Genomic DNA, 15,323 nt, shown 5'->3' with positions numbered 1-15,323 from the left:
CAAGTAGAATTAATACTTGGAAAGGGAGAATTCAGGAGCTGCAGACCAACTAGCAGGATGGCGTGAGGAGTTTAAGCCTGCTGCAGCCGTCCTGTTTCACTAGGTACCCATAAATACAATAACCACAATCTTTTCCTTTGACTGGTCACCTCGTTCGTGGCAGTTGTAAAAGAAGAGGCATGACTAGCTGCAAAGGGGAGTTTTACATATGAGATAATTCTGCTCATGAGAAATAAATTAGAAACATTTGGAAAATAGGGTGTGTAAGTTATTACTGCCTGAGGGCAGCAGGAAATTATGAGAATAATAGTGTATGCATGTCTTTTGCCATTATTTACCTTGGCATTCAATAAGCCGTGTGCAGTTGCCAGAGCAACTTCCACAGCACATGGTACAAAAGCTGTACGTCCACGCTGCTCCCTCGCAGACACCCCCAAACCTTGAAATAGCCAGGCGACTTTCAGAAGGAACCTGGAGAGAGCCTGCCTCACGAAACGTCTTCCTCGTTTTTGGAGTAAATAAATAACTTCAGGGAATCCACCTTCTGGCTCACAAAATGTTCGCTACAGACCCTATATTGAAACCTACACAGAGCCTTCAGCTGGAGCTGGAGCATGGCCATGGTGCCCCAGGAAAGTTGCATTATCAACACTCTGCTAGCAAATGTTTTCCAGCAGTACCTGTCAGAAGTGAATCCGACGTTGGATATTGAATTCTCAGGGAATCTGGCTTAAGTTTGGACAGCCCCTCATGTCCTCTGCTCTCAGACACCGATGACCTAGGCATTGTCAGAGCCCAAAACAGAAAAGAAACTGGAAATCATAAAGAGGGGAAAAACCTGAGCAGTCGAGGCAAGGGGCAGAGCTGAAGTGAGCAGCCCCTGGCTTGCTCTCAACGTCAGGCAGCAAAGGACCTGGCACTTCACACTGAAAGCCAGCAGCTGGTTATTAAATTCCTAAGCTAAGGTAACCAAAGGGATGATCAACACACAACTTGATTCATTTTTCATACACTTATTTAGAACAGTTACAGACAAGAAAAAATACATGATATAGACACAAGACCCTTCCCAAACTTACAAGATGCACACAGCCCCTCAAGGTGTCTTTACATAGTGCCTGGGCACCGGCAAACTGGTCTTGCAGGACAATGCTGCTCTGCAAAGGAACTTCAGAAAAAGAGACAAAACCAAGGAAAGATATTAAAAATTAAGTGGGATGCAAGCAGCAAGGCCAAAAGGGAAGGAAGGAGCCAACAAAATCAGTTGCTAGAAATGTCGGAGTTTTATAAGTACTAATTGTATGGGTTTTTTTGAGGTGGTCTTAGGAAAAGAAAACGCCTTAAGCTGTGAATGGGTTTTATGGTTGTGGGTTAAATATCTAACAATACTTAGTGGGTGTACACTGCTGTGCAAAAGGAGACTAACAATCGCAATGCTGCAGTCACTCTGGTTGTTTGCTCTACCATTTACTGAATTGTGGGTTAATGCAAATGGGAGGCATTCAGAGCACAGGTGTTTAGGAAAGAACAGCACAAGATCAGAGCTCTGTAACCTGAAATGACAATGAGATGAGTTATAAGCCTCAGCACAGCACGCTGAATATGAAGCACAGGGTAGGAAGGAACACCAGGGCAGTCCAGCAAAGAGTCTGCTACGAGAACGACAACAGCAGTTCCCAAATCTCTGGGTTTCAGCATCAGTGTGGTGCCAGTGCTGCTGCAGTGCAAGGGTTGTGCACAGGCTCCCCTGGGAAACCTGCATTGGCTTGATAAAACTAGGACAAACTGCAGTGCTGCGAAGTTACATCCAATGGAGAAAAATCTCTTCCTTTTCTCTTATAAATAATACCACATAGCGAGGTTATCCTCAGAGTCACATCATTTATTCTAATGAAAACATTCAGATTCTGAAAAGAGAAAGGGACACAATGTTAAAGATGAGCAGGAGACTAGTGAAAGAGACAGATTAGTTATTGCCAGAATTTTTCATTAGTTATTCTCTCACACAGTAAAGTTCACTTTCCCTGTGCTCTCTGAAATTTATTCCTCATTTTGTGTTTGACCCTAGGATCTCAAAGTAGTTTAGAAAAATTAGCCAGTGGAAAAGCTGCTGGAAGACAATAATGTAAATAAATGACTTGGGTTAGGGGTTTTGTTTTATTTGTGTGTGTGTGTGCATGCGTGAAAAACAGTGAATTTTCAGAATTCCTGTGTGGTATTTGATTTTTTCCTTTTCCCGTTGCTTACACCAAAAGCTGTTGTATGTGGGTAAGTGCTAGTGCTTTGTCCACTCTCAAGATCTTGTAAAGAATCTCAGTTTTATAACGTTTTCTTCAAGTCCCAGTTTCTGTGGCCACATGACTGTCCAAGAACCTTTGTTTCTGTAGAAGAAAATGTAAGTTTATTTGACTTTTTTAGTTGTGGAGAACAGTGAAATGAAAAGGAAAAGAACCACAGTTTCCTTAATCTCACGTGGGTTTTTGGTGTTGATGTTGTTTGGGTTTTGTTTGTTTGTTTTTGTAATGTATATTTTAAATGTCCTGGTAGAAGATTTTTGATTGCTTGAGGTTGAAATATGGATATTAGCTTATGCATGGTCATGTCTGACACACATAGGAGTATATGTGAATACTCCTACCCAAGCTGCAGTGCTTGCCATAATTCGGTTTAAAAAGTATCACTCGGGAAACACACACAGCGTTATGTAACTTAGGGAGCCTGACAAAGCGCAATAAAAAATAAACCAGCATTCCACAAAACAGCCCATATGCCAAAAGCTGCGGGCACAGAGCAATGAATGGAGAGATGTGCAATAGCTGGAATTTGTTCTTAGGGAGAAACAAACCCACAACAAGTAATTCTGCAAGCTAGGGGGACTTCTGGAGTGGTTCTGTGGCAGCTTCGCTCATCTAAGAAATACCGAGCACAGGTGACTTTCACTGACCTCAGTGGAGCCGAGCACCACAAAACCTTCTCCAGTTTGGTCTGTGAGTACTGGAAGCATGAAAGTGGCCTCAAATATTCTGAAAAAGTCTTACCTTCCTCTTTAGAAGAGGTAGGATCTCTCCCCTGATGGACTCTTTAAGTACATGTGTACCAACAGCTTTCAGATAGGGAGAACAAAACCAAGATATCGCAGCCACCTTTCTCCTCTGCCTGCAGAAAGGCAGCCTCACAGGCCAGTGGAACAGAGTCTGCTTGCCACAGATAAGCCATTCTGTGACTTTCTTTCTTCGTTTAGAAAGTGAAGAGAGTACACACTGACTTTGCAGGATTCCCAGCTCCTATGGCAGTTCTGAGATCTTCTGAGCAGGACATGATAGTCCCAGGACTGAAGCCCCAGTCTCTTCACTTCTAGAGAAAACAATTTCCTTGCACCAGTCACCTCCTGTTGAGCTCCTTCAGAAAAGGCTCCAGAAAGGTGGTGTCAGAGGACTTCACTAGTAAAGTCTCCTGCCTTTTAAGAGCAGTCAAGCTGATGCTAGACTGCTTCTAAGCTGCTTCCTAGCTGCTTCTGTGCATTTGCAGTGAAACTGATGTTTCATTTCTCTGTCTGAATACCTGCTATGAGCACAGTCAGGCTTGGCTGCCAGAGTTTTAGCGACCCCAGTTGGAAGATGCCTCTTGTAAAGGCATGCGTCCCATCCATACTTCACGATGCCTTCAGGCAGAGGCAGCTTCGGAAGAGGTCACTTGCACCGAGGGCTGAGGTGTGTGGATGGGAGCTCAGAGAAAAGCCCGGAGGCATCGTGTAGTAACACTGGTACCTACAACAGACCTGCTTGTACTCTTCTGCTTGCCTTGCGAGTCGGCATTGATACGTATAATTCAGAATCATGTCAGAGAAGCAGAGAAGTTGAAAACTTTCCTTTCATTTTACAGTCTAACAACAGGCTTGTTAAACTGAGGCAGATTTGAAGCAAAGTCGAGCTGACAGCCTCTCTGGAAGGAGCCGACTAGCAGGGATGTGATGCTCAGTGGGCTTGTCCCAAGCTGTGGGAACACCGTGGGGCTCCTGTGCCCTCCGAGGCAGAAATTACCCTCCACATGCCGAGCAAAATCAATGAAAATGCTGCAGGGGCCTGGGGCTGCCAGCTGAGAAACACTCAGGAGTGCTATTTACTGACAGAAAGGGGACATTTTTCTGCCTCTAACCTGCAACTAAGGAGGCACGCAGGGCTGCTCGTGGAGCCATGCAGTGCAAAGGGAGGGAACACAGCATCAGCTGCTCAGCTCTTCCTATACAGCCCGGAGGAGTTTACCTGCCAGCACAGCCCCTGCTAAAACCAAGTGAGGAACAGCTAATGGACTTGATGCTCATCTCACATGGCTATTGTGCCTTTATCAGGCCAATACAGAGCTATTCCTGTTGAAATCAAGAGAGAGAAAAATTGGTGGCTCGGCGGGGAGAGCTGGTGGAGAGCTTTGGCTGGCGGAGGGTAGTATTTGGCCAAGGAGGGCTGGTCAGCCCCATAAATTTTCTTCTCTTGCACACATAGTAGCAATTCTGAGCAGATTCTTTGCCATTGTCCATGAAGGGAAGGATCTACTATTCGCTGGACCTAGGGACTAAGGCAAAATCCTAATGTTGCCCAGTGGGCTGAACTGAAAGTAGTGCAAGCAGCTGCAGCCAAAACTGAATCTGTCCGGCATGGTGCTTGGGATCACATTCTGTCACTTGCTTTCTCATCTTACCCCTTTCCATGCAGAGGAAGGCCTGTCTTTTTCCTCTCCTTATTCTGAAGTAGTATTCAGTGATCACACACATTACAGAGTAGCAGACAGAAGTGGAGAGTAGGCAGGCACTGGCAAGCTTCCCGCAGTCTTCTGGTGTGATTCATGTTCCTGTACTCTGACCTGGAAATCCTAGCGTTCATTCCCCTTTCACAGGAGAAGAGAAGCAGTAAGATAAGGAAGAAAATGTCAAGACTAATTTTACTCCACTTTAATCTAAGGCAAGGTTTCCACTATACCATACTTGTGTTTTCCTCCCCAGACTCATGTCATCCTGATTGCTGTGATGGGGGAAAAAGGATTATTTTGGATATTCAGATGTGTAAAAGCCAGACCGCGGTGAAGAATTTAAGGTGGAGTAAATGGAACAAATTCCATTTAAGACAGCACAGAACACATCAGACTACAACAACCAAGATAGTTGTAACCCAGATGTATATATACAAACATCACTTTTTGGGAGCTGGTCTTGGCTTGCAGTATTTTGGATTTTCCACAAAGATCCAGCTCCTGGAATCAGACAATTACATAGCAGTCATCACTGTCAAATAAGAGAGAGTTTCTGAACTGTGTAGAAGGGCCTGGAAAACAGAATCCTTAAGGGCACCTAGTAAGCAAAAGGAAGACAGGACAATATCTTTCCTTCTGGGATTTGATTTATGACCTTTGTACACTTGGAATGTTCCATAGTCATATAAAAGAAACATATAAGTCAGCTGCAGTTCTTCTTCTCCTTTAAAAATTTGAGATATGAACTTGTATGAAGGAGTGAAACTTCAATGCTCCAGGTCTTTCCTGCAACAGTTTTAAGCTAAAATGTTCCACACTTTCCAAAATTCATTCCTACATGCACATAGGGTGCATAAAACTTCTTTTTATTTCTATGCATATTGAGTCCAAGCTCTCGGCTGACAACATAGACATAACCTTGGTCAATATTAATGTATTTTAATTACATATAACATCATACTAACAACTGCACCAACTAGCATTGGAAATCATGTGTCCAAACATCCATGCATTATCAAGCAAAGCACCATAAAAATTAAGATTTATAACATTCTCACAAAAACAAGCCGAGCAACAATAGCATTAGGAGTAATAATTTAGACTGGTACACCATGAAATTTCATGGAACTAATGGGAACAAAAAACTTGACTTGAAAACAATGTCAGTGCTGCTTTTCTGTAAGAATTCCTTTGTTTCCTCACCCCACATGAACTACTGCATATGGCAGAACCCCCTGTCCCCTCACAGGATTCCTGTCTTCAGTACTGCTTCAGCCCATTGTGTCCCATCTCCCTCCATGTCTCAGGGCTGTACCAGGCCTTAATCTTTTATTCTTGCACCCACATTCATCGTGGTTCTCTCCTCTCTGACCAAAATACAGAATCCAAGGGATGCATATTAGTGATTAAGAAGAAACAAGTATAACCTTCTCTCCTTAACAGAACCAAACAATTACGCTTGTGCTCCTCACGAACAAAGAGGAAATTGCAGACAGCCACGGGGCATGGAGTGCTTGAATCACCCCAGCTGTTTTCTAATTCTAAGATGAAAGTTTTCAAACCTTTCCCGTTTTAGAATAGTGGCAAAAATGATGGCATGCAGCCATGGGCTGAGAATCGCTGCCCCACCCCACAGATGAAAAGCCTGAACATTTACCTCCAGTTTCCTTCTTCAGAAGACAAGACTTTTGTGGGGAAGGGAGGGAATTTAAAATTAAAGTTCCCTGGGGTTGTCTCAGGTATCCTTGTCCTTTGAACAGCAGGGAGATCAATCTGCAGCACAATGCATAGGCATGCAGCACATACTAATGACTTCCCATACCGCACAATTTACCGTTCTCACTTCTTGATAGCAAGGTTTAGCTTTAGTCCTTCTCTGATAAGTGAATTTTCACAAATCTGTTGGCAGTCATATTCCTCTGTGCGGGAAAGAGGGGTTGTCTTCACTGCAGGGATTTGGTAGGCAAAGAAGACCAGAACTTGCTGTATCTGCTGATGCAAATGTGAAGCTGGGGGACAAGTAGAGGGCTGCTCACGGTGTGAACTATTGGGATGAACTACGTGATGATATACTGCCATGGGTGTGCTTCTCGTTTCTCCTGTTTCTCATCTTCACATTTAATTCTGGGATTTAAAGCCCAGCCACTTCTGCCAACATCCTGCAAGTAATTTTGTACAACAGGAGCGCATCAGTAGATCAAAGCACACACTAAATGCAGTCCCGGAGTTTAGCTTTGGACTACATTTAGCACAGTTCCATGGACCAAGTACTCCTACCACGTATTTGGTTCAGGAATATCTGTAAAACCAATTATTTTGGATCTTTGTACCCCAACTGGGGTTGTGCTGCTCCTGGAGCAGAGCTTTTCTGCAGTGCCTCCTACAGAACCTGGTTAATGCATTCCAAAACCACTCCGATGCATGGCAAGTAGACATGATTATGGGACTTGCTTCCAAACTGCACTACTGCTCCAAATCAAAACACTAATTCAGGTAAAGCCTCTTGTAGATGAAAAGTAATCATTGATACAGGGTCTTAGGCAAGTGGGATTCTGATAAGGGTTCATTATAATACCTACAACCATTACAGTGAGTACTGGAAGCTCTGTATCTTCTAACATGTAGCCATCCTTAATTTACTTAAGTCCCCAGCAAATCTTTCCCCAAACACAGGAAAGCCTCAGCTTACATTCAGTGGAAAGATGGATGGCTTATGGTCAGCCTGTGTCTGAACAAAACGTATCGCTTTCCTGGACACACCATATCCCTTGCCTCAACAACGGGAAGAAACATAATTGTTTTGAAAAGTATTTGGTTATGTTCCCATGCTGTGCATAGGACATAAGGACTCAAAATTATTACAGCCTAGGCTGTGGTTGATAAATATCACATTTAATAATCTGTATTCCATTGAGTGTGGATATGACACACTAAGCTGCCACAAAAGCAGTGATTATCCATCGTAAGGATAATGTGAGATGGAGGTTAAGGAGAACTGTAGTTCTTCTTCCATAATATTGGTGGGTCAAGAAGCTGTCTCTGCTTCCACAGCGTAACTGACCTGATCAGAACTTTCCCTGGGCTTCCAGTGCAGCAGTGCCCGCTAGAATCCTACCCTTTAGTTTCTGAATATGAGGAATAACAGCCCTACTGCAAGATGTAGAGATAACTATACAGATTTTGAGAAAGGTACCAAAGCCCAAACCCCATTTTGTGACCCACTCGGCAAAGATGCTGAGTCCATGAAGGAGCCGGTAGAACTTGAACTGAATTCCCTACTGGCTGTATTTCTAGAACAACTCATTTGTTGGTTGTGTTGGTTTTTCTTTTGTACAAATTTACAAATTCATATTGCAGGACAGATATTACCAGGAGACCAGAAGCTCCTTCCTCGGCAAAAATCTTCATTGAGGTTTGTAAGAGGTCGTCAATCTGAAGAGAAGATTTAAACCCATTACTATTTTTCACCATAAGAACACAAAGAATTCCAACCTAGAGAAAAAAAAAAAAAAAAAAAGATGATAACATGATACCTGCCCCTAAGAGCATCCAATACCAGCTAAACAGCATAACCTACATAGCTCAGGCTATCTTAGTGATCCTTCAGGATTTTGTACAGCTTGGCATTCTCCCTCTAGCAGCAGCTCTCGAACCACTGAAGGGCAGCAGTCTGGTTTAACGCTGGCCTTGCTTAACTGTCTGCATTTGTCAGACATCCCCCGCTCGGGTGAAATGAGATGAGATCCTGGATAAGAGCCTTGCAGGACAATTCCTTTCCACTCACCCTTGCTCGCCGCCTACAGATCTGCCTTCGGCAAAGATCCTTTCTGTATTTCTCCTGTCCAACCAAATCAGACACCCTGAGCTCAACACTCTATCTTTTCATCCTTCCACATCACACAGGGAAATGGGGAAGAAGAGCCAAGGGGGCAAAGGAATTAGAATACTTTCTTCTATTGCATAGATTAAAAACAAAGGGGAAGAGGGGATGTTCTGCTGCTCTGAGCATGTAATTTTTTTTACAATCCCTTCATAAACCTCACCAATTTTTTTCACTAATTTGTCTTTTTTTCACCTATAAGAAACTCCCACCCACCATAATCTGTTATTTCTCGTGCATCCAGGTTTTCCGTAAAAAATGCTCCCCGGGTCTGAACTCCACTACTTCATTTACTTCTACATTTACATTACTTCATTTTCTTCACTTACTTCATTACCCCCTTTGGCACACCAGAAAAATTATCCCTTTTCTTCAGGTCAGCGATCCACTGCTCCACCTCTTTTTTCCTAAGAAAATCCCAAACATGTTTCTTTCATGTATCCTTCAATTGCAGACTGACAACTACTACTCCCACTCTTGAATAGCAGCCTATTTATTCCTTGCATGTTGTACACAGGATGAGACTGTAAATTCCTCCAGGCAGGCATCTGCTTAACCTACGTGTTCTAAAAAAAATGTAGATTGGGTCAGACTGATTTTTCAGGTGAGGGGGAGTCAGGCAGAAAGAAAGGAGCCCTAGGATAAGGGAAAAAAGGGAAAACAAAGAGCAGTGGAATGAAGGGAAGAAAGGATAAATGAAAAGGGTTGCTGAAGAGTGGGAACAGAGAGAGAGCTAATATATTTGATGAAAATGCAACATTAGCAAGCACAGTGTGATTTGACAAGTGTGAACAAGCCCACACCAATGTTAAAAAGCACTACATCTGGCAATGTGTCAATGTTTAAGGCAGCACTTTGCTTCTCCTTCCCATGCTGGGTTTCTGCATCCTTGATATTCCCTCAGATCCACTTCTAAGCTGCTTAGGTCTATGGGAATACATTTTAGAGGTGGATTGGACAGGGAACAGATATAAATCAGTAGTAATTAAAGGCAATATCATTCTTTCCCTCCCCAGGTTACCTCGTTATAAAAGAAAAGATCAGCAAAACGTTTCAAAACGCTGATACACACCCAAACACAGGGAATCACTTAATACAGAAATGTTGGGGTTAACCATATGGCGTTTAACCTACCTATCCCCTTGGGTATATTACTTTTACTCCAGCAAATATATGGCAATGAGATCACTTGTCTCTCGGAATATTGCAACAGTTCTGGGGCACTAAATTCAGCAGCTGCAGAATCTTAACTAGAGCAGGATACATATGTGGAAGGAATTTTTAAAATTTCCCCCAACAACTTTCTTCAGGGACCCATGTTCATATTTTTTCGTAAGGAAAGCGAGGCTGTCCCCCTGCTCCTCCATGATTAATTCTGTACGTAGATCTGCATACAGATTTGACTGCAAGACGTATCCGTACATTTATTCCGTATGCTTATACACACGTCATACACACTTGCTATTTCATGGATATAAAACCACAAGACATGCTAACAGTTAGTTTTTAGCAGGATTATCCCGTGTTGTTTTAGCCAGGCTTTAAACATTCTACATTTAACAGTACTCAGTCACCTTTTGTTCATTTTTTACCCACAGGGGTTTGGTGGGAATTCCCTCGTTGCAGAACAGCAGGTCTCACCCTCCTGTATGAGCTCTGTATTTAATGACATGAACTACCAAATCTCTCACGGCCTTTGACTTTGGCAGTATTATGGAAGCAAAATATGACTCTTTGATAGTTCATTCTGCATGAATTGCATTCAATATTGTACATCATCAGTTTAGAATAACCTAAATCACAGCAATCCAAACTTCCTATTACTTAACTCTCTTTTGCTCCGGTACAGCTGATACGAGCAGATTGTTGTTTATTCTCATGTGGTAAAGCATTTGGAAGCTATCTGTCATTTGGAGGGGGTAGGCAAGAAAGGAAATCCCCAAGATTTTGCATGTAGGGACAAATTCAGTCCTGGATTAACAGGTGCAACAGTTGTTGGTTTTGCCAGATTTATTCTAGTCTTGCAGGACAGAGCTGAAAAATCATGGGCCAAGTAAAACAGATTTATCATTTAGATAAAAAATATTCTCCTTATACTTTGCATTCTGTGTCCTGTGCTGCTACAGAACTCTTCAAAATTCTTTTCTGTTGGACAATAAAATGATTCCTGTGGCAACACCATCTGATGTCACAAAAACAAGGAGTGTTGAGGTCATAAATCCTTCCGATTTAAAAATAAAATCACAAAGGATGCCCCAGACTTTACGTATCTGTGATTTGGGGTTAATATTGACTTCTTTGTTCTGTGAGGCTTAGTTTCACTCTCTTTCCTTTTTTCCTAAATAATAAAAAAAAGAAAGAAAGAAAAAAAATAAAAAAAAACAGTGGAAAGATTTGTCCCAGGAATTTCCTGTTGGCTGTTGTCCAGAAAACAGAGAATACCAGCAATAATGTGAACAATGCAAGTTCCTCCTAGGCCTGCTTGAAGAAAGCTTCCAAGTCCTCCTATAACTTGGCTGAAATAGGACAGAGCTTGGGGAGGTTGCTGTACTCCACAGCCAGAGGTTTGCGCAGAAACATTTCGGCTTCTCTCCCGCTCCTTCCCCCTTCTCCAGGCTCCAAGTTCCAGGAATCCAACAGTTCGTGTTACCGAAATAAACATCCGACTTCTGCACAGCGAGGAATACTTTCACCGACTTGCTTTGCAAGGGAAAAATCCAAGCTCGCATCTGCTGTATTGTTTTCTGAAATGCGGTGCGCAGCCAACGTGGATGAGTGGAGCAGAGGAGAGGGGAGTGCCAGCCAAATGCTATGGCTGTGGTCAGCTCTGGGCATTGGAAAGGGAAGAGCCAAGAAAACCTGCAGAAAGCAGGTAGCTGTGAAACAACCTGCCCATGGGTTGTTAGACACCAGTGCTCAACATGCCTTTCAGAAGCAGTGTGCTAGCAACCACAGGCACACATGCACACGAATGTATGCATGCAGGCAAACACAGGTTTTTTTTTTTCCTTTTACTCTCTACACCGTGGCATTTTTCTCTTCTAACTGTCGCCCTTTACTCACTGTACCCTAAGAAGTGAACCCTAGTAGTGACAAAAAGGAAAGGTGTCTCAGTAACCGAAGACGATGTGCAGATGGCCTGAGCTCCTTAGGCCCACCCACCGGAGAAAACCAGGCAGCCATGAAGTGGCTCCTGGAGCGTCAGCAAGGAACTGGCCAGCTCATCGAGAATCAGCCACACTAGTCAAAGAGAGATGTCAGGGGCCATCCAGGGCATGTGAATATGGTTTTAAGAACTGCATTTTTCACTTCTTTTATATGTTGATGCATATTTAAGAGTATGGGTGTGTTTTTCACAGCTTCCATCCAAGGATCTCAAAACATTTTTTGAACGGGTTTCTAATTTACTCTTTATTCCCTCTTTCATAAGCTATTGCAAAGGACATTTTGTCAGTAAAAGATATATTCAAGCTCTAGAATAGAGCATGACAGCAAAAATAGACAAATAATACTTTATTGTCAAGTCCAAGTGTTCAAAATTCATGAGCCGGGAACTTGGAAATACACCTGCTTCAATTAGAGGCTGTGTTAAAATGAATACAAGTTTAAGTTATTTGTTCGAGACTTAATGGTGCACTGCATTTCTAGTTCACGTTTTGCCTCAGCTGAAAAAACTTAAAAGTATACCTTTTATGTAATGAAGTCTATTTCACATATTTGCATTACTTCAGGTGCTGGAACTTTTCGAAAACACAGCAACTGTCCTGAGACTCAGTAAAATCCTGAGAGCTGGCAGCACTGTGCTTGGGACAGGAAGTAATGAATGGCAGTGCTTTCATTCAAAACTCTGGGGAGAATGTAGGTACAACTCGATTCCTAGGGTACGAACTCATAGCAGGCTGTGCTTAAATATGCTCTCAGGAAAAAAAAAATAGAAGCCACAAAACAAAACAAAACCCCACCACATCTCTTAAGGACCAGAAGAAGCCAAAGTTACCAGGTGTGTAATACATCATCATCAACCACCACCCTGTGCTTCGGTGTCTCCCGAAGCTATGCTGAAGCTACAGGTCACAACCGGCTTCAGCAATACTTTGCTTTCTGCTTTGTTTGGCATTCAGCTGTGAAAACAGTCACTCAGAGCAGGGTATCTTAGGAGATAGCAGGAGCACAGCACGAACACTATGGTTTTTATACTGGTGGGATGCAATAGAGCAATACAAAGCATCTCAATAAACTGTGGCTGGTGGCTGCTCTACACACAGCCCCTCACCGGCCACCTGTTCGGTAAGCAGAAGTTAAATTCGCTGTAATACGGTGTCGTGCCCACAGGCACACACTACTTTTCCGTAACAACTGGGCATATTCAGAAGGTGAAAATGGGCGGCGGTGAAGCACTTGGAGGTACGTTTCAGAATGCTTTGTCTGGGGAGCAGAGTTTCAGACGAGGCTGTTACCATCCTTCGGATGCTGGCAGAAGAGGATAATTACTAGTGATGACCTAAGAGCGCTATATATACTTATACCACATACGTGGTCATGGAAACCACCACAAAAACTACTGTATTTTCAAAACCATGATATAAATTTCAAACTATTACATAAAGTGGTTTTATACTTCACTGCTAGGGTGCACTAGCCTCTTTCCATACCATTCACAGCATAGTTACTATAGTAACTAATGTATTGCAAAAGGGAAGAAGAAGCTAAAAAGAAGCTAAAATTGTTTTTTAAAAAATGATAAAGACTAAACAAAGGCAGTGTCTTAAAAAAAAAATAAGAATGCAGGCACAGTTCTATGGTTATGTGTTTGGAAATACCAACACCATCTCACTTGGGATGTTGGCACTTAAACCCACAGAAATGGTGTAGCCAACCAGTTTTACGTCACCCCACACTGCAGTACCTAGGTATACCTAAACTTCATTAAACTGAGATTTTACTCCCTTCCTTTCAATGACTCAACAAAGACAGAATCACCTAAATAACTTCCTCCATCCATCAATTAATACTGCAAAGCTTTAGAATCCTTGAAAACTTCCATAGCTTGTACCAAATGGAATGACCACACGTGGCCGGGGAGATCATCCTCTGAAATCCATGGCAAGCTCAAAATTCCATGTTTTAAAGTTTCATTTGCAAGGCAACCATCCTGGGCTTCAGGAGAGAAGTGTGGGAGTGACAGAGCCACAAACAAAGTAATAGAAACTGTTACATAATATTGCATACAAAAGAGAAGAAAACCACATCAATGGAAAATAAGGCTCTCTCAAGTCAGGGATTAGGAAGGTTTATTTATCATTTTACCTGTGTGCATGTGTATAAACATACAATGCAGGGTCTGATTTTCTACTACTTCCCATACCCAAATCTTCATGTAAAATTACTACATCAGCTCTCTATTCATTCTCATTGTCATTCTACAGCTACACAATGCAAACTAGCTGTGGGACAGTAGAACTAGATACAAAAATAGAAACTCAACAGCTTCAACTAGTTCAACATTTGGTTGCTTAAGGATATGTCTTATACAGCCCATAGCTCTCTCTCTGCATCAGTGCTTCTCTTTCTTCAACCTTCTTTGATATTGCCTTCCTAACAAGAAAGCCATCATGTTACGATTTTTTCTTGAAATCTTATTCTCTTCCCTGGTATCTTCCCAAACCTGTCAGGAAAGAGACTATCCCCATAATATCCTTCAAACTGGGCAGTCATTTGAAGGATGCTTTCTGCATCTGCCATTTCCCAAACACTTTGCAAAGAACGTGAAAAGGAGTAAAAACGGTTTCCGCAGAATCTCCTGGGACTGGATAGGTTTAGACATTCAAAGGCTCTGACAGCTGGTCAAAAGTCACATGTCAACCACAATAAGCTAACCCATTTGGCTCAAAAACAAAGAATATATGGAAAATTGCCACCACAGTCAGTTAAATAATAAAAACACAGCAAACCATTTGGAAATTTTCTAAGACCTTTCATTTTGCAAATATTTTGCAAACCTCAGAAAACAATCAAAGTTCAAAAACAAAGGTTTTGCCACCAGTTATTTTTGTTGGCTGCAATACATGAGGCAACAATAAAGCTTGGCTCCGGCATACTTCAGGCATCAAAAACATGCATCTCACCAGCCGCTGAACTTAGGACAACTGTAAATAAACCTTGAACAATTTGCAAGGGAAGAACCTTAATTCACATCCCCTTGTTCACTCCCCTCAGTGCCTTATCTAAAATCTCGGTTGTGGATTTGGGAATTTTAGAAAGCAAGAAGGAAAGAAACTGAATTTTTTAATCAGCTACACTCAATCATATAAAAAGCATCTTATAAAAAGTTCTCAGCTTTTCCCAGTGAACCTGAATTGACAAGTTCACCTGTATTTCTCATTCCTTTTGATTTTTCTCTTTTCCTCAACTCACAGAAAAGGTAGCACATACTCTTCAGACAGTCTAATATTTTTTTAATCAAAAGGAAATTAAAGAAGAGGCAATGATGTACATTCCTTCTGGGGAAAGTAGAAGCCTCATTCCTAGCCTGTCTTAAAATAGCCTGATTGAACTACAATATTTGCATTACAATTCTGGGTCAGCTGCACCATGGGATTCTGCGTGCAGATCAGAGGGGTTTTTAGTTTTTATTTTCAGCCTTGTAGATTTTTCACATTATACCCATTCTCTGCACATTCCTCCTGACATTACGTATCAG

This window comes from Oxyura jamaicensis, chromosome 15 (genome assembly GCF_011077185.1).
Source record: "Oxyura jamaicensis isolate SHBP4307 breed ruddy duck chromosome 15, BPBGC_Ojam_1.0, whole genome shotgun sequence".
NCBI classification, from domain to species: domain Eukaryota; kingdom Metazoa; phylum Chordata; class Aves; order Anseriformes; family Anatidae; genus Oxyura; species Oxyura jamaicensis.
Note: the sequence above shows the minus strand (reverse complement) of the source record.